The sequence below is a fragment of the Arvicanthis niloticus genome, chromosome 21 (assembly GCF_011762505.2).
Source record: "Arvicanthis niloticus isolate mArvNil1 chromosome 21, mArvNil1.pat.X, whole genome shotgun sequence".
Taxonomy (NCBI): domain Eukaryota; kingdom Metazoa; phylum Chordata; class Mammalia; order Rodentia; family Muridae; genus Arvicanthis; species Arvicanthis niloticus.
Genome location: NC_047678.1, coordinates 23,973,861 through 23,992,256, shown reverse-complemented (window position 1 = coordinate 23,992,256; position 18,396 = coordinate 23,973,861). Strand labels below are relative to the sequence as shown.

General features: G+C 42.8%; 1 protein-coding gene across 2 annotated transcripts in view; it reads left to right on the top strand.

Moving 5' to 3' along the window:
• Tmem108 (transmembrane protein 108) overlaps positions 1-18,396 on the top strand; it is a 286,744-nt gene that overhangs the window by 11,015 nt on the left and 257,333 nt on the right. The window lies entirely within an intron of this gene.

The window sequence follows — 18,396 nt, the reverse complement described above, 5'->3', positions numbered from 1 at the left end:
TACAGTCTTTTTTCTTCTTTGAGACTATGAGATATCTTCATGTGCACTCCCATGGAGTGATAAATAGCATGTTTTCATATGGCATGTGTTCTTGGTATTTTCTAATGCTGCGTCATGGAGCAGTGAAAGGAGGCCATAATTCTGAACTAACTCATTTCGAAATAACCTCATTCATTATTTTACTGAAAAGTCTCAGTCCTACTACAGGACATAGCATAGCCTCTGCAGGGATTCGAGGTAAACTGTTGAGGCTTCTTTTGAGTTGTCTTCTCTGTGTTTCTAGTCCACGGAAAATTTACAACTGTTTTCTACCTTAGATCTAATGTGTGGGGAGGCCATTGTGAAACAGTCTGGTTTCTTTGTCTTCTGGTGTGTGTGTGTGTGTGTGTGTGTGTGTGTGTGTGTGTGTGTGTGTAGAATGTCTGGGAATGTGCCTTGAAGAATGAGGCTCTTCCATGGAAAGAGACTTGACAAGTCCATCCCTTATCTTTATGGGAGCCCAGCCAGTGTTTGTCCTTGACTTTTTTCCCTGTGCTACTCAAAGTTATGCCTCCAGGCCAGTCATCAGGATTGCCTGGTGCATTGTTACCTCCTGATCCAAATCTCTCAGAATGGACTTCATGATCTACAGGGCCTCAAGGTGAATGCTGGAGAAGGATTGTTCTTTTGCATGGCTTGTGATGTATTGTGGCATCTTACATAGTATCTCTGTGTCTGTGCTGGGGAAGGCACAGAGAAAGCATTTGTCCAAGCTCTCAGAGCAGGTGTAGATTTTTCTCATACTAGTATGGTGTGTCATTTTCCCAAAATGGTCTCAACTTTGTCCCAAGCATAGCCACTAGCAATATGTGACTATTTCAGTTATTTAAGTTTATAATTTGGGTCTTCATTTGATTGTGCCACATTTCACATGTGTTACAGCCACATGTGGTTTCTGGCTACTGCCTCAGATAGTACAGCTATGTGCCATGTCCATTACTGGAGAGCATTCTACTGGACACTACTGCCTTAGTTCATAGGCTCCCTATGTGTTACAAAGCCACATTTGTAGTGACTGTGTATACTTATAAAAAGATATCAATTCATGTAGAATTCTTTTAGAACATCTCCATCCAAGTCAGACATTTGTGTGTCTTGCTGAATTTTTTAAAAACATGGCTGCGTTTGTCTGCTATAGGCAGTGCTATGGGTCTGTCTCTTTGACACAACAAAATGCACCATCTCTGAAATATTTTCTCTTTAATCTGGGGCTGCTAAGCTGTCTCTGTCTGACCCTCAGCAGTGAGGGTTGTCATGGCATGGGGTTTTTTTTGTGGTTGTTGTTTGATTGGTGTTTGTTTGTTTGTTTATGTTTGTTTGCTACAGCTCTACAAAGAATCTAGAAGTGAGAAGGGAACTTTCACCTCTCCTTCTAAGCCCCAGCTTAGCTCAGAAAAGTGTTTCATAAGAGGGTCTTGACTCACTAGCCTAACCTCTGAGGAGTTATCCCTTGAAGAATGAAGCTCCAAAGCAAAATTAACAAGCAATCTATTACAGCACGGATTTTAGTGATTAAGCCCTTTAGCATCGAGGATAGTTTTTCTGTTGACATGATCTATTAATGTTACCAATATTAGTTCGGAAATTTTGATTTCAACAAATCAAAAAATAGGGAACTAAAAACAACTTTTTAAAAAGAAATGTAATTTAAACTAGGGAGCCCAAGGTCATTTTGCATGATGGAGAGAATTCCAGTGAGAAGTTTGTGTGCCATAAGTAAGGTGACTGGAAGGGAAGAGAGAGGAGGCTGGGTGTGGGATTGATCCTCTGGAGGATGACACCATGATATTGCTCCCCCCTGCCCGTGTGTGTGTGTGTGTGTGTGTGTGTGTGTGTGTGTGTGTGTGTTTGTGTGTGTGTGTGAAGACTTTTTTTTTTGAGTGGTTCTAGGTGGAAGCAAAGTGTAGAGAGAAAAATACTAAGATCTTCTGTATCTCTTTCCTCCTCCATATGTGTGTCTGTCCTATTGCCACAGTTCCCACCAGATGGGCATTTCTGTATGGTCTAGGGACCTGTATTTACCTCATAATTATCCCCAAGACAGACGTTTACATTAGAGTACAATCTGGGAGCTGTACCTTCCTCGGGTGTGGACTAATGCACGGTGACACATGTTCACCATTATAATTACAGGCATTGTTTTTGTTTCCCTAAAACCCCTATGTGTCCTGCTTATTCAATCTCCTTCCCCTCCTCCACCTTTAAACTACTACAATCCATTGGTCTTACCACCACGTTCTTGTTTTCATGCTGTTGGAGTCACATGATAGGTAACCCTTTGAAAAGACTTTCTTCACTCAGTGAATACCCACTGAGTTTCTATCCTCCTTTTTGTGATTTGGTTACTTGGGTTTTTTTTTTTATATTACATAGTATTCCAGAACATTCTTATTTATCCATTCACTTCCTGAAAGGTATCTTGGATGCTCTCAAGGTTGGCTATTATCAATAAAGGTCCTTGAGCCTTCACGAGCAGGCTTTTGGATGGACACGAGTTTTCATCTCCTTTGGGTAAATATCAAGGGATGTGACTGGTGGATAAGAATGCTTTGTTTTGTAAGGCAGACAGACACCATACCATTTACATTCCCACCAGCAAGTACTATATGCTGCTTCTTCCCTGGCCTGGCTGTTTTCAGGGTTCTGGATCTGAATCATCCTAATACATACGTGGTAATGTCTTGCTGTGCTTCTGATATACATTTCCCTGATATGTGTGGACCATATCTACCATGTATGCATTTTTTTTTTTTTTTTTTTCTGAAATGTCTATAAAGGTTTTTTGGCCAATTTTTTTTCTCTTTTTTTTTACAATAAGGTTTTATATTTTCTTATTTACTTTTAAAGACTTTTTGTATTTTGGGTCTTTTCCTCATAAATGTTCTGTGCAAATACCTTGCCTACTGTTGCCTTCTCATTCCCTTGACGTGCAGACAGCAGATTAAAACTATCAGGTATTTTATAGATTTTGGATTTGAGTTTGTATTTTAAAATGCCATAGTTCTACTCGAGGTCGAGGTAGGTGTTTTGTTTTTTCCCCCTCTGTCTTTCATAGTGCTGTGTGTTTTACATTTGTTTGTGGTTTGTGTTGAATTAATGGTTGTGAAGAGGAGAAGATGTTTACGTACATTCACTTGTTTTCCAGTGCACTGGTTTCCGATTGTTCTGGTCCCATTTGTGGAAATACTCATGTAGACTCGATGTATTGCCTGCCTTTGCACTTTGGTTAGAGATTAACTGACTTTATTTGTGTTGGTCTATATCTGGGCTCATTATGTTTAATTGATTCTGTCTGTCTGGTCTTTCACCAGTACATGCCGCCTGGCCACTGTAACTTAACAGTAAATCATTAAGTCATACAGCATCATTCCTTCAACTTTTGTTCCTCTGAAATACTGAGTTAGCCATTCTGGTTCTTCGGCATCTCAGTATGAATATTGATCACTTATCGGTAGCCACAAGTGACATCCTTGGAATTTGCTTGGGACGGTGTTGAATCTTGATAGTCAACTTGATAAGATTTACAGTCAAGTGGAAGCAAAATGCCCCGTGTGTGAGATTATCTAGATTAGGTTAATTGAAGTGGAAAGAGATGCTGTAAACGTGGGCAACGCCATCCAACGTCTGGGATGAGGTCCAAGACTGAGTGAATTGAGCAGACTGAACATGAGTGACCATCTATCTCTGCTTCCTGACCTCGGGTGCAGTGTGACCTGCTGCCTGCTGCTCCTGCTACCCACCTCCTCCACCATGATGAGCTGTATCCCCTAGAATCCTAGGCCAAAATAAATTCTTGAAATTTATTTTTTCCTTCTTGAAATTGCTTTTATCAAGTATTTTGTCACAGCAGTGTGACAAGTAGCAAACTAATCTGTGGATGGAGGAGGGAGCAGCTGACATCTAATATTCTGGTCCATTAATATGGACTCTCTCTCTTATTGTTCTTAGATTTCTTTTTTTTTAAGAATTTATTTATTTATTTTATGTAAGTACACTGTAGCTGTCTTCAGACACCCATATGAGGGCATCAGATCTCATTATGGATGGTTGTGAGCCACCATGTGGTTGCTGGGATTTGAACTCATGACCTCTGGAAGAGCAGTCAGTGCTCTTAACCACTGAGCCATCTCACCAGCCCTGTTCTTAGATTTCTTTGGTCAGAGTTAGGATGTTTTCCTCATAAACTTATGCATATTTTAAGATTTATATCTGAGTATTCAATTTGGGAAGTGCTGATTTAAATTACGTGTTTGTAAATTTTGATGTATGCACCTATTTATCCCAGACATCCTAGATGGCGATCGTCTTTTTGTAGAGCGTTGTCCCCTGCAACCCCGCTGTAACTACTCACTAGTCCCAGGAAGTGTCTCTCCTTTGTGTTTTTGTATAGACACTGCTGTCATCTGCAAACAAGGGAATTTTCTTTCTTACTAACTTGATAGGGCTTAACATTGGGGCAGTCATTTTGTCTCCATCCAGCCATGGATTGCCTATAAGAAGGTGGTGGCCTGTGGAAGGCTGTGACAGACACACTTCTCCCAGGAAAGTGAAAGCTATCACCTCCTGAGTTCCCATTTTGCACGGGACTGCATCAGACCACTTGTTCCCACGCCCTTCTGTAGCAAGGCTCCATCTGCAGCCCATCATGACCTAATAAGTTCATCTCAAACCTGCTCCATTCTGCTCCTATGAAGCTCACTTGTGTAACCCTCCTCAGGCTGCATTCTCTTTCAGTCAGTGCGGTCTGGTGAATTTAGCAGAAGCCTGCTCGGTGCCTGGGTAGTCTTCCCCAGCATATTTTCTGTCATTCTTGGTGTCCAGACCCAGGAGGCACTCTGCCCAGTCCTCCGGATGGTATACCTCTTCTGGGATTGAGCCCCCATTTTGCCACTTCCCCTTCCTGGCTCCTTCAAATGCCACTGTGGTCCTAGTCTCTGAATGAGTTTAACCTAAATGAGGGGTTTTCCTGTTTCTGTGGATTTCTTCACTCTTATGCTGAGGCCCAGGCACCTGGCTGAGGGTCCCCCCTTCTGCTTCTATTTCTGGGTGATGACTCACTGGCTGTCAGTGACTTAAGGGATGCCATTCATCTCTTGTCTTCCTTCCATGAGGACTTTTCCTCTCACCCTAAGCACAGGATGTACTAACTCTGTACTTTTCTCTTACACCCATCTTGGGTATTTACTCTCTGACCTCCAAGTCCTGGACTCTGAGACATTGTCAAACCAAAGCATCTCATTTTCTTCTGTAATCAAATCTTGCCACAGGAGAATTAGGTATCAGCTGCAGCTGGTGAGGTCCTTGAGGAAGCACTTAATGAAGGATGTGTAAGGGGCTACAAGGGAGTTTGGTCGCCCTGGGACAAGCAGGACCATAGTAGCTAAGGTCTAGAGGCAGGGCAGCCAGCCTCTGGTGACCATGTCTAGTTGTTTGGAGAAATAAGTTATGGGACAGTATGTACACAACCCCCTCAGCACAGTATTACAAGGGGCTCTCTGTCCCTGGTTAGTTTCTAGGAAGAGATAGAAGGCTTTGTGTAGGTCTGGAAGGGCTAGGGTAGAGGTGCAGGAAGAGAGTGGACTTGAGTAGGTTTATGAGAGAAAGGAGGAGTTGGAAGATAGTAGTGGTTCTTTCATGGGCCTTTGTGGTTCGTTGTAACCGTGTAGAGATGCCGTGCAGTAAGGGAGAAGTTGGCAAACAAGATATGGAAGAAGTTATAAAGGTCTGATGCCAGCAGTTCACATTTAGTTTGGGGAAGGAGATAGGCAAAGGTTTCCTCTCCCCTGGCTTGGGATATAGTTCTCTCTTTTTATGAGATTGAGAGGCCCAGATAGGTGACCAAGGATTGGCAGATCTGGGCCTTATCTTGTAAGACTCCATAGTCCCAAGAGGCCAGAGGGTTGAGAAGGGCTGGGGAGTACTGGAGATTGCTCTATGGAGATGGCCTGCCTAAGAAGAGATGTTGTTGGAGGAGGAAACTAGAGGACAAATATATTTGGTGAGGTCATTCTGTAGGGCTGGTCTAAAGTAGTAAGGGCTGTCTCAAAGTCTTTAGGGCAAGATGATCCAAGTGAGTTTCTGGGTCTGCAGCGTCCAGGTCTGCCCAGGTAAAGGGGAAAAAAAAAGGCTTGGGAGGATGGATGTAGGAGGGTAATAAATAAGACATCTTTAAGATCAAACATGGAAAAAAAGGCAGCAGAGTAGGAGACAGAGGAGAGGGGTGTGTGCATTACTGACTACAAGGAAAGAAGGTGAGACAGTGGCTTAGTTGATTTTTTTTTTTTTTTTTTTTTTTTTGAGGTTCTGGACCTGTCAGTAAGTCACTGGGAATAAGAGTGTTGTGGAGGGACATTATGGGAGTTAAAAGCATTGCTTGCAGTAGCTACTCAGTGCTATGCTGTGACTGAGGCCTGTGCGGTAAGAGGATCCTGGTCCTGGATGATGAGGGTAGAAGGGTTTCTCAAGGTTGTGAGGATAGGATTGTGACGGGTGGCTACTGAAGCGTTTGAGGTCACAGACTGACTAAGGACAAGAGGCCATGTGTGGAAGCTTAAGTTTGGGCCCCACCCAAGTCCAGGCTAAGGAGGAATGTGGTGAATATCTTGGAGGGGGCCAGATATGTATAGAATGGTTACATTTAAATACGAGATCTCAGCCTAGCAGTGAAAGTAGGCATTGACATTCATATAAAAGAGTGGGGGAAGGTTAACTAGTGTTACTATTACGTTAGTAGTTTAGGTTGGCCATGCCATTCCGAGTACAGAAAAGAGGCCCCTATGTCTAGTGAGTAGCTGGAGGTTAGGGCATTCCTCAGTCCACTGGTCAGTGTCATTACATCAAAAACAAGGAGTTGGGGCTGACCCTGCCTCCTTGGAACAACTGGTGGTTCGTGGACTGGTTTAGTGGAGATTTGTTGAGAGTTGCTGCCAGGACCTGGTAGCTGGCATGATATTCTTTTCCTGTCCCTTCCCGGTCTCTTTCCTTTTCCCTTTTGGCTGCTGCTTCTCTGTTGTTGAATACCTTAAGAGTCATATCTAGAATTTCATTTTGAAGGGTTAAAGGTTTTTGGTTGGTTGGGTTTTTTGTTTGTTTGTTTGTTTGTTTGTTTTGTCTTTGGAGTTTTTATATAATGTTGAAGGCAGATCGACCTAACATGACCCTGAAGTAATGAAGTCTCCTCTGGAGAGCTGATGTCCACATTCCTGTGTTTAGCAATGGCCTCCGTAAAGTGGTTTAAGAAGAGAGTGGACATTTCACTGGGACTCTGGGTGGCATCTTTCAGTTTGTCAAGGTTAACTCTGGAGTGGGCATTTTGTGCACGCCCTCAGGTAAACAATTTACCATCAGCTGCAGGTGTTGGGTCCTAGTGCCAATGTTTGGATAATTCTAATTTCAATCCCTGAAAGGGACTGCCTTCTCTCCTGAGGGGAGGTGTTATTCTGTTACTGGAGTTTATTGGCAAGGCCCTGACTGCATTCCAAATGCAGTCAGTCCTTTTAATCTTGGGTGAGGGTAGAGGTCTGGATATAGAATATATGATCCCAGGTAAGGGGACAGATTTGAGTTACCCAAGGGAATTGTTTTAGAAATGGAATGGGTTTCTAGAGAACAATCCAGGAGTTTATTCTATAACACCCATTTCCACCAGTATAAAAGCACATGGACTCAGGTGAGTCCATCCCTTCTGGCCACATCATATAGAGGGAACATGGTTGGTTACTGAGGGTTGGGTGTGAGGAAGTGATGGTAAGAGCAAAGTCACGGGTGGAAGAGTGGTTGCCTATGGAGATCTCTGGGTTCCAGTTATGAGAGGCTAAAGGGCAGGTGTGTGTTGGAGTGGGGAGAGGCATGGAGATTGAGGAATGGAGACAGGGAAGTTGGGGAAGGGTGTAGGGAGGAGATTCATGAGTGGGACTGAAAGCCAGGGAACTGAAGTGGAGGTCAGAGTTGGATTTGGGGGGGCAGCAAAGGATGATTTAGAATGTAGGACAGGAGTTGTAAAGAGGGGGGTGAAAATGAAGGCAAAGCATCCTGAGATTCAGGATACCTTGGGTCATTCGCTGGGCCCAAGGTCCCTTGGATCATCTGCTGGACACAGGGTACCTCGGACTGTTTCATCTGAGGATGTTCAGAGTGGTGAGAATAGTGAGATCGAAAGTTCTAAACCAAGGCCATTGGGGCCAGATGTGGGTAGGCAGCCAATTTGGAGGGAGGTCTGGAGCTCACTAAGAAGAAATTCTTTGCGATTGTCTTGAGTCAGGCTAAAGGAGTATCCACTCGAATGGGTAACTCAGAGCTCATATCATGAACATTTGGGTTTTAGATGTGAAGGGATTTGGGGCAGAATAGTCAGGACAGGTAGGGAATCTAATCCTGCCACCTGAGGTGTTACCCCAGGCATAGGGAGAAGATGAAAGATGGACCTAAATATTACGGGACTATTCCTGTGCTTGCAAGACTCAGAGGATCACAAAGACAAATAGGAAGGGTTCCCATAACCTCTAGGTTTTGTGAGTCGGTGAAGAGAAGAGTGAGAAGCTCCTGGGGCTTCTGGGGTCTGGTTCAGGCTCCTCTGAGACAGACATAGAGAGTTTACCTTGTCCTGAAGAATTGAGTACATGGCAAGAGGACACTAGTCTGGAGATGGAGGCTGAGAAGGAAAGGTGTAAGGAAGTAGGATGGGGTTGGGAGCATGCTTGGAGAAGAGCAAGGAGTGTTCAGGCCGGATTTACAGAGTGTCACTAAAGCCTCCAGATGAGGCTTGCACAGACATCTCAGGTTTGTGACTGGTGGGTGTTTAACCCAAAATAGTGATCTCAGTGGCTGTCTGCTCCCGAAGGAATGACCCCTGTGGGGAGAAAAGATGGCTTTCTGCCCAAAGGACCCTAAAAGGATCATGGGTTTTGGCACTAGATGTAAGGAATTCATTGATTCTTCAGGGTGGCTTTGAAATTGTACTTGGGTTTGTCATTGGGACCTTATGAAGAAAAGATAATCATTGCTTAGTTACCCCTTCCCTCAGGGAGAAAACTCTCTCAGCAGATAATAAGTTCATTTATCAATGCAATTATATCTCTTGGCATTAAGAAAAATGTTATAAAGGATAAAAAAATCAAATTTGTTTTAGTCAAAAGATTTATATATGAAGATTAAGATGAATATATGTTTACAGAATGGGGGGGGGGAGTTAAAAGGCTTTTTCCAAGTCATGAACATCCAAGAAAGTTGTTTAAATTATTAGAACATGAGATTTAAAGATAACATATATTGTCTTAAAAGTTTATACGGTCTAAGTTAAAGAAATTTCAAAAACTGGCTAAAATATATGTCTAGTCAACATTTATTTTAAGTATATTTGGCTATTAACGTATTCAGTGGTTAAAAAGTGGATGTATGGGTGTAGCTGATCTGTGTTTAATAAATAACCATACTTGGAGGTTGTTCTAATGTGGCCAGAGGGGTTAAAAGAGAGACTATTTTCCCCTCATCAGTGACATATGAGGATTGCAGACCAACTCAAGAAATGTTCTGCATCTGCAGAAAGTCACCTGTTCTTTGTTCAGGGCCATGGAGACCCTGCACAGTGAATTCTAACCAACATCCACTGTGCAAAGAGAATGATTAACGTAACAGAAGGATTTCCTCAGTGTTTCTAGGGGGAAGCCAAGCCAGGTCAAGCAAGGCCTTTGACTTATCTTCACATGGATGGACAACATCTATGTCAGATATTGACAGGGCTTGTGTCAGAGGTTCCTCACAAGCTCTGAGAAGCACATCTGCAGTGGGCCTTGATAGGACCAAAAGGAACATCATTTTTGATCCCAACTACCCAGCAGAAAAATATAACCAAGATTAAAGTGGTCACTGTGTTTCTATAACTGTTCAAGGGACTGCAGTCCTATGGCCTTATGCTTAGCTATATGAGATGCTATTTCTCACTAATGATTCTCTTCCTGATTATATACATAGTACATACATACATACATACATACATACATATATCCCAGATATAAGATCTATGTTGGCTTGCTTCAGCACTGCAGCATCTGTCCACAGCCTATCTTATTAAATACTGAAGCCAGACCTAAAAGCCGTACCTTGTGTAACATCCTATCTCTGTCTGGAAGGGTACTTATCACAGATACAGTATGTCTTTCTAACTGTCTATGTTCCATAATTAAAGGAGGATGCCAGAATTTCTGTTATTAAACTCACAAGTCTGGGAAGTTATTCAAGACATCCAAGTGTTGTCCTTAGAATATTGCTAGACAATCCCATAAAAGAACCCAATAGGATTCTATTTCTCTGTTACATTTTCAATCGGATGCTGACTTTAACTGACTTTTCTAACATACTGATGATTACAGTTACCTGACCCTTCTACAGGGCTCTGGTACATGGTCTAGCCAGTTGTACGCATACATTTCACCTTACTAATCAAAACTTAAGTTAATTATGATACTAAATTTTTCCCTCACTATCTTCATCTCTTAATGTTCCCCACAAGGTTATAATAAAGGAGACCTACTGGTCAAGTCTGAACTTACTGCTTGCCAATGGAAAATGTCTCAAGTCTACCAAACCAATTTCAATCTTGTAATTAACAGCCTTGACAAAAGTCATCAGTCTTCCTAATACCCATGACAAGGCCTGCCACGGGTGCCTTAGAAGGTTTTCTTGTTCCAGGAAGGATAAAACTTCCATAACTCTGTCCTTAACTTTTCTCTCAGTAAGAATTACACAAGTCCCATCAGTCTCACGTTTCTATGTTACAGCTGCTACCTCACTCGTATAACACACCCAAGAGTGTGCACTGTCATCTCATGGCTGTCTAAGGTTCAAGGTCTTTGTTGTCTGTTAAGTTTTATTATGGTCTCTCAGGTGGAACCTCCTTGGAGTCACACTGACTGCTGCCTTTTCTACATTGCCCACTTTGTCAGCTTGAAGCTTAAGAGAGATATGCTTTTCTAAACCTCTACAGCAGTTTAGGTGCCCTCTGAGGAAGGAACTCGTGGGCCACCCAACTTATCCTTCTTTTTGCCTCTCTAGACATATCTTGAGACCCAGCACTGTAACACCTGGAGTCCCTGGTAGGAATGGTTCTTCAAAATTGCAGAGGTCTGAATGCCATGACACAAAACAAGCTAAGCTTCTGCTTAGCTCTGGGGGAAAGATGCTGCTTCTATCCTATTCAATCAGGCCTGGTTCAGGATGGAGCACCTAAGCTAAGGGAATGGGCAAGAAAACTAGATGAGCAACTCCAAATCCATCATGGAACTGCCTTGGTCCATTCTCCCCTGGCTGCTATGCCAGTAGCCCCTCTCACTCTCAAAGCTTTGACCCTAGTTTTTGGACTGTGCCTCTTTTGCTGTCTCTCTAACTTTTTACAGGAGTACATGCGGTCCTTCACCAACAGGAAGTGACAGATCCTCATGCCCAGAGGGTATTAATAGCTGCCCAAGGAACTACCATCATGCCTTAGCCTCCCCTGCCCTGTACTACATCCAAAGTTCATGGGAAATAGCCAAAGAAGACAACACTTATGATTCCTTATGATATAAGGCAAGAATGGCAGGGCTTAACATCAGTGATGCCATTTTGGCTCAGTCCATTTACCTATGAGTTGCTTACCAGATGGTCGTGATTTTGAATTCCCCCTACAGATACACCCCACCAGCAAGATGAAGCCTACCATCTTTTGCATTCCCAGTTTGGTACCAGTCTGCATTAGACAGTGTGTTCCCACATCCTTGTGTAGTAGTACCCCGTCCTCAGTCAGTCAGGACCTGGCGAGCCAGCCTTAAGCCTGCCCCATCCTGCTCCTGTGAAGTTCACTTCTGTAACTCTTCCCCAGGCTGCATTCTCTTTCCATCCTGGGTGCAGCCTGGAGGATTTAATAAACGTCTGCTCAGCACATGGTTAGTTTCTCCTTGAGTATTTTCTATCACCCACATATATATCTTATGTTATCTTCTTCCTGCTTTAGAGGAGATTTTTAATAGAAATGTTAGAGATAATTGGTAACAGAGATATGTTCCTTTATTTCTGGTCATAACAGGAAGCTGCTTGTTAACTATAGGGATTTTATGTCTTTTTCTCTTTAGTTTTCTTCTCTCCGCTCCTGTCTGCCCTGACTGTTAGAAGAGACCCAGTTTTCTCAAGGAGAAAGGGGTGCTATTAGCTTTTTTGATCAAACAATTCCCTACTGCGTTGCAGTTTCTATTCTGCTGTGAGATGTTTAGCTTCCCTGGATGCTAACTTCCCATACTATTCTAGCCAAGACAATGTGCCAACTAATTTCTAAATAGTTATTATCGAGAAAAGCATTACTGGGGAGATGAGCTTGGGTGTGCACCTCCTAGGGAGGAAGGGGTGGGTAGAGGTGAATCAAGGTGAAGGTTTAGCCTTGCCAGACCTCATGCAGTTAGGGCTTTTGGGAGAAACAGGAAGGACGCTCTTGGCCTATTGTAGTTCAAGGCTGTGTCTACACTGACTGTAGTTGGTTGGCCCATGTTTTACTCCTTGGTCATTAACTTGGCTCAGCATTTCTCTTTGAGATTCACTTGGGTCCTTCTGTTCTTGCTTTTCTTTCTTATATCTATTAATTGAAGTGATGACTGATATAGATCAGCCCCCAAAGAATAAAAGGAGCATTGTAGTTGAATAGGAACCCATTCGCAGTCCTGCAGGGACTGTTATCCCTGCTGGTCAAATTTTAAGGATGCTGATGCTCTCTCTTGGTCTAAAGATCTGTGGCTCTGCACAGATGGCTTCAGTAAGGATGACAGTGCTGCAGCTTTCCTAGACAGAGGTAGTGCAGTAGGCTTACTGACCAGGAGACCCTTCTCTTGTTTATAGACCTTGAGTTCTCCACTCCTAGGTAGAAATATAAACAGAATTTGGAGTTGTGGCTGTAATAAAGAATCAGACGATTAGTCAGAAGGAGAAAGCCCACACCCTCAGCAGCTATTGTGAAGGGGTATTACTTCATTCTTTCCCTGGAAGTCTGGGTGTCTCACGGTGCAGAGTGTTGGGGAAATTACTGGGGCTGGTGATTGGGAAATGAGAGTTGTGGTTTCCATACAGATATGTATTTTTCTTTCTCTTTTGCATCTGTCAGATGTGACTCTTTCAGCTAACCACGTGTCCCCCAGGAATAATAGCTAGGTGGCTGTCTAAATGTTGAAAGACGTTTCTGACATCTTTGACAAGTGTTACTCAACAGCTGGCTGTGTAAGATTTCAGCTCTGATAAACGAAAATAACTTGCCTTTTTGCTCTAAAAATAAATCACACACAAGTGTTGTTCTGTGGGGAATGACTGACTTAACTGAAACAGGCTTAATTTTTTTATACAGTGCATTTTGTCAAGCCCTGACCCCGGAGCATTCCTTTCTTTGGTACCAGTGATTGAGTGGCTTTGTAAGGGAATACACTCTGCTATCGCAGAAGGCTCAGTCTTTATTTATGATTCTCCATCAGGGCAAGGATGGTCTCAGCTCCATTTGAACCCACACAGCTGTGAGTGAAGTGATCTGGGGCAGTACAAATAACCCATCATTCCATTGAATTCATTTAAGACTCTTAACTCTTCTCTTCAAGCAGCCTGATCATGGGACAGAGGGTCTGTATTCTCTTAAAGGGACACAGCTCTTGTTGAAAGAGGATCCAAAGAAAAGGAATTCAGCAGGGCTTCTTGACTGCTGGCTGGAGAAAGAATGTCCTTAGTTATCAAAGGGTGACTGGGATCAGTTTTTCTCACTCAGCTGCTTTTTTTGCCAAGGTAAAAGAACAGATTTAAATCATTTGCTCCATCCACTTTCTCTTCTGTCTCTGGGAAGGTCTCTGTTATGTTTATTGAATTAAAAATAATGTACAGTGGGAATAAATAAAATTCTTTTAAAGGAAAAGACTGTGTGTGTGTGTGTGTGTGTGTGTGTGTGTGTGTGTGTGTGCCTGCATGAGTGTGTGTATGTGTTTAGGTATTAAATATTACCAGGAGAGTAAAGTCTATTTAAAATTTAAGGACTCACTAATCTTGCAGCATAAACTAAAAATAAAGTAACTGAAATGTGTGCAAGTGCCACCATTTTTATAACAAAAATAAAACAGAATTATATGAGTTCTCATAGAATCAGGAATTAATTTGCAATACCTTGGCACAGGTGCTGTAGCAACAGTGAAGACAGCTGTTCTCTGCCGGGTGTAGAGATTCCGAGAGACGAAAAGAGTGTCCAAGCTCCTGAATCTTTGACTCCATTTCTGCCATAAACATTCTGAGCAGTTTAAGTGTCCCAGGGAACATGAATTTGGGGTATAGATGCTTCTTCAAGCATCATATACTGAGACTCTCAGCCTGGAGGAACCCAACCCATCCTTTGAGCCACAGGAGATGCTAGACCCTGCTCAGCATTTTTCTTTGGGTCTACCATTGAGTCTTGGCCTTTGCCTTTCAAAGAAGTGAAATTTGGCTGCTGTGTTGGCATAAGACTCATTCTTGTCAACACACCTGTTAGAGTGCCCCTTGGAAACCAGGAAGCAGACTGACAGTCATGGGTGTGTTTCCTCTAAACATGGTACTTTGCCATTGGAAAGTACCCCCTGGAGCATTCTGAAACATCCACTCATTGGTATTATATTAGTAGAGTGTTTGTTGACTCTTTAATTATATATAACATGTTATTTAGAAGCTCTCCACTCAGAAAGTGATGTGTTTTCTCTGGAGATCCCATATTAATGTGGCCCTGAAGTTTTGTTTTTTTTTTAAATGATGTTTTTGTTCTAGGAGAATTTTATACAACACATTTTGATCTTATTCATGCTCTCACTCCCCTCTCTAACTGCTCCCAGATCTAGCCACTCCTTTCTATCCCTCATTCTAACTTTATTTCTTCTTTTATTTCTTTTACTAACCCATTGAGTTCAGTTATGCTGCCCATACACTTGTGGTTGCGTGGCTGTCTACTAGACCATGGTTGACCTACCCAAGGGCCACATCATTAAAGAAAATGAATTCTTCCTCTCCCAGAAGCCGTCAACTGTCCGTAGCTCCTCAGCTAGGAATAGAAGCTTATGGGCCCTTTCCCACGCTGTACTGGAATGCTGACTGGCCTGAGCTTGTGCAGGTCTTGTGCAGGCATCCACAGCTGCTCTGAGTCCATGTGTGCAGTGGTCCTGTCATGTGCAGAAGACACTGTTCTGCTCCTGTCCTCCTCAACTGCTGGCTCTTACAATCTTTCCAGTTCCTTTTCTTAAGCGCTTTGAGAGGGGGATGATGCAGATGTTTATCCGTGAGTAACATTTTGTTTTCTCTTTTTCTAGAGTTTCTTCTCGTGCTGCTTTACCTCTTCCATCTGTTACCTTCATTATCTTATTTAGTCTCTTTCATTGTCCTTGGTTCTCCAGTAAAAACAAAACAAAAACAAACAAACTAAGAAAATTTTAAGAAAAACTAAGAGAAAACTCTTGTTTCACAGTTCTGTGGTTTCAGCCAACTGGTCAGTGCCTCCTGAATAAGCATGAAGGCTATGTACAGGTAGACCCAGTGTCCCCTGCTGATCTCTTCCTGTTCTTTCTCCACACAAACTTGTCCTTGGACCACACAGCTCATCTTTGATCCTATTCTCTCATCTGTACATTGGAATGCCTTATTGTTTTCTTTTCAGTGGCTACGTGTGGCATTTATAGACTTGGACATACTGGCCAGATAACTTGGGATGTATCCTGTGTTTGTCGGATTTTAGAAATGTGACTGTGAGCAGAAGGTTTACCGTGCCTTGGCCTTCTTAGGTTGGGAACTCCAGTCCTCAACCTTGCAGAGTGTTTGTGATCGTGGAAGCTGTGGTGGTTTTCTGCCTGTCTGGCGTGGTGATCTGGGCATATGCTTGTTGACAAAGTTACCGAGAGTCACAGTTGCAGAAGGGCTGGCATCACTACCCATGGCCATGCTACCCACTATGCTCACAGTGTCTCTAAGCACATCTTTCTGTGAGAGGGCCCCAGACTCCATCCCTGTCAGTAAGCTGCTTGTGTTTGCTTTGACCTTTCCCTATGAGTTTGAAAAGTTTGCTCAATGACTCTCCCAGTGGACTCTCCCAGTGTCTTTGTCTGTCTGCCCACATTAGAAATTGACAACAATCCCATGTCTATCCTGAACAATTTAAAGCCAAACGTCTGTTTCCTTTCATGTAAGATGAGAGTTATCGTGAATGTTGGTCTAACAGCTGTCCTTGCCAAAATTGTTGCTGGAGTTTTTATGATAAAAGCTTCATTCCAGAAGCTTCTAATATAGCAGTTACAGAGATAAGAAATAATAAAAAAACAGAGACAGTTACAGTGTTGCCACTTCAGGAAAGGGAACAACAGATAAAGATGTCCAGGAATCCCCCAAGTCCATTTCTAGGTTAGGTTAGGTTTGAGTGTAAGTAGAGAACAAGAGGTATGTATAATTAAGCAGTCCTGGTCAGGAGGTGGCTCTTCGCATCATTGGCCACCGTGGTCCAGCTCAGGTCTGTTCTGCGAAGCATGGGGATAAGCTGTTCACTTGGTAGCCGTGAATGGCTTAAGGGTGTACCTTTTTGTCACTTGGGTGTGGGAGTTGTCTGCCCTTCAAGTTTTTTCACCTTCTGGGATCCAAGGTGAGTCAGAAAGAAAAGGTCAAGGACAAGAATTTCTCTCTGTGCCTTTTGCCAGAGTGCAGGCACACAGTGAAGGCAGAGCTTCCATGTCCTTGGCTGCCTCATAGCTGCCTCCATGAGCCCGAGCGAAGAGTCTTTGCTTCATAGCAAAGGCAGCAACTAAATGTCCATGGCAGAAATACTTCTTTAAAATGGTGTTTTCCAGGACCCAAATGTAGGGCTTTTTATTCTAAACACCACTGTATAAAATGGAACATGACGTTAACAGTGTTGCTTGGGTAAGCCCTTGGAGTTTATTCAAAGCTGACGCTGCCTTGTATTGATTCTCGATTATAACACATTTAGCATGAATGTACCTGCCAGTGTTCTCGAACAATGCAGTGCCGGGCTGGCAGCTCTGCCCTTGTCTCACTGCCCAGCCAACAGCACATCAGGGTTTCTTTTGTTCGCTCTGTTTAAAATATCACTCTCCACCTCGCCCTCCCATGGTACAACCTCGTGTGAGGGCTGCAAATTTGAGTTTCACAAAAGCTACTATATCCTCTGTTCCCTTTCTTACTTGCTACTGTTTTTTTTTTTTTTTTCCTCTTATCTCTCTTATTACTCTAAAGTACCAAATGCTTTTCTTCTTTTTACTTCAGGTAGTAACAACTTATTGCTTGTGATTTTTTTTTTTTCCAGTTTGGTCTTTGTTCATTATTAAGATGGGCTGGTGTTTTCATATACACAGTGGTTCTTATTAAATTAACCATCTCTTCTTGCCTACCAGTGTGTGAAAGGAGATGTGTTTACAACTGAATTCTTCCGCATTCTTTGGCCTTTTGTGCATACTGCTAACTGACCCCTTCTGGTTACTCATGTGTGTGTGTGTGTGTATGGTGTGGTGTATGAATGTGGTGTATGTGGACTGTGTAACCCTATCTGGTAACTCTGGGGAGAGCCTAGAATCCCATGAGTCCTACTTCAAATTGGAAGGAGATTCTGTCATTGAGTGTGGGAGAGGGGTGGGGCCCAGGTTATCTCTATTGATCTCACACCAGTTGGCTGGCTGTCTACAGGCTAGACAGGTCAGTGTTCTGTGTAGTATGTTCTCTTAGATTGCATACTAGGCCCATAACCATTAAGATCACTCTGCTGCTTGGGTTCTCCATAACACTGGTGACATCAACATTTTTATGAAGTTCTAGTTCCTTTCCTGGTTATTGAGCACATCTTATTTTTCCTTAGGCAGACTCACTTCTTTGAGGGACAGAAACAAGAACTAATTCTTATATATCTGTAGCAATAATTTTGTCCATATAAAGCAAGCAAAAAAATAGGTGGTGATCCATAGATGGCTTAATCTAATTAGACCCAAGCTTTCATAGAATTCTAGAGAAATAAATGTCCTTACATGTACAAGCATATAAACACACCTCAGAGATAGTCTGTTGACCCTAGTGTTAAGAACATTGTGTTATGAATTTCATTTTTGATCTCTCCATCCCTATTTTCTTCAGGTCTGTGTCTGGCACAGTGTAAGGCTCAGGGGATCCAAGGTGGCTATTAAATGGCGGGGACAAAGAGCAGAGAGATAATTTAATCTGATTAGAGTGTAAAGTACTGACAGTTTCAGAGACCCATACTGTGGAGCTTCCTCTGGGTGCAGGAAGGTTTTTATGATACTGTGATGTTTAAACTGGTGATTACCAGCCCAGAGGAAGAAGTGACTTGTCTAAGGG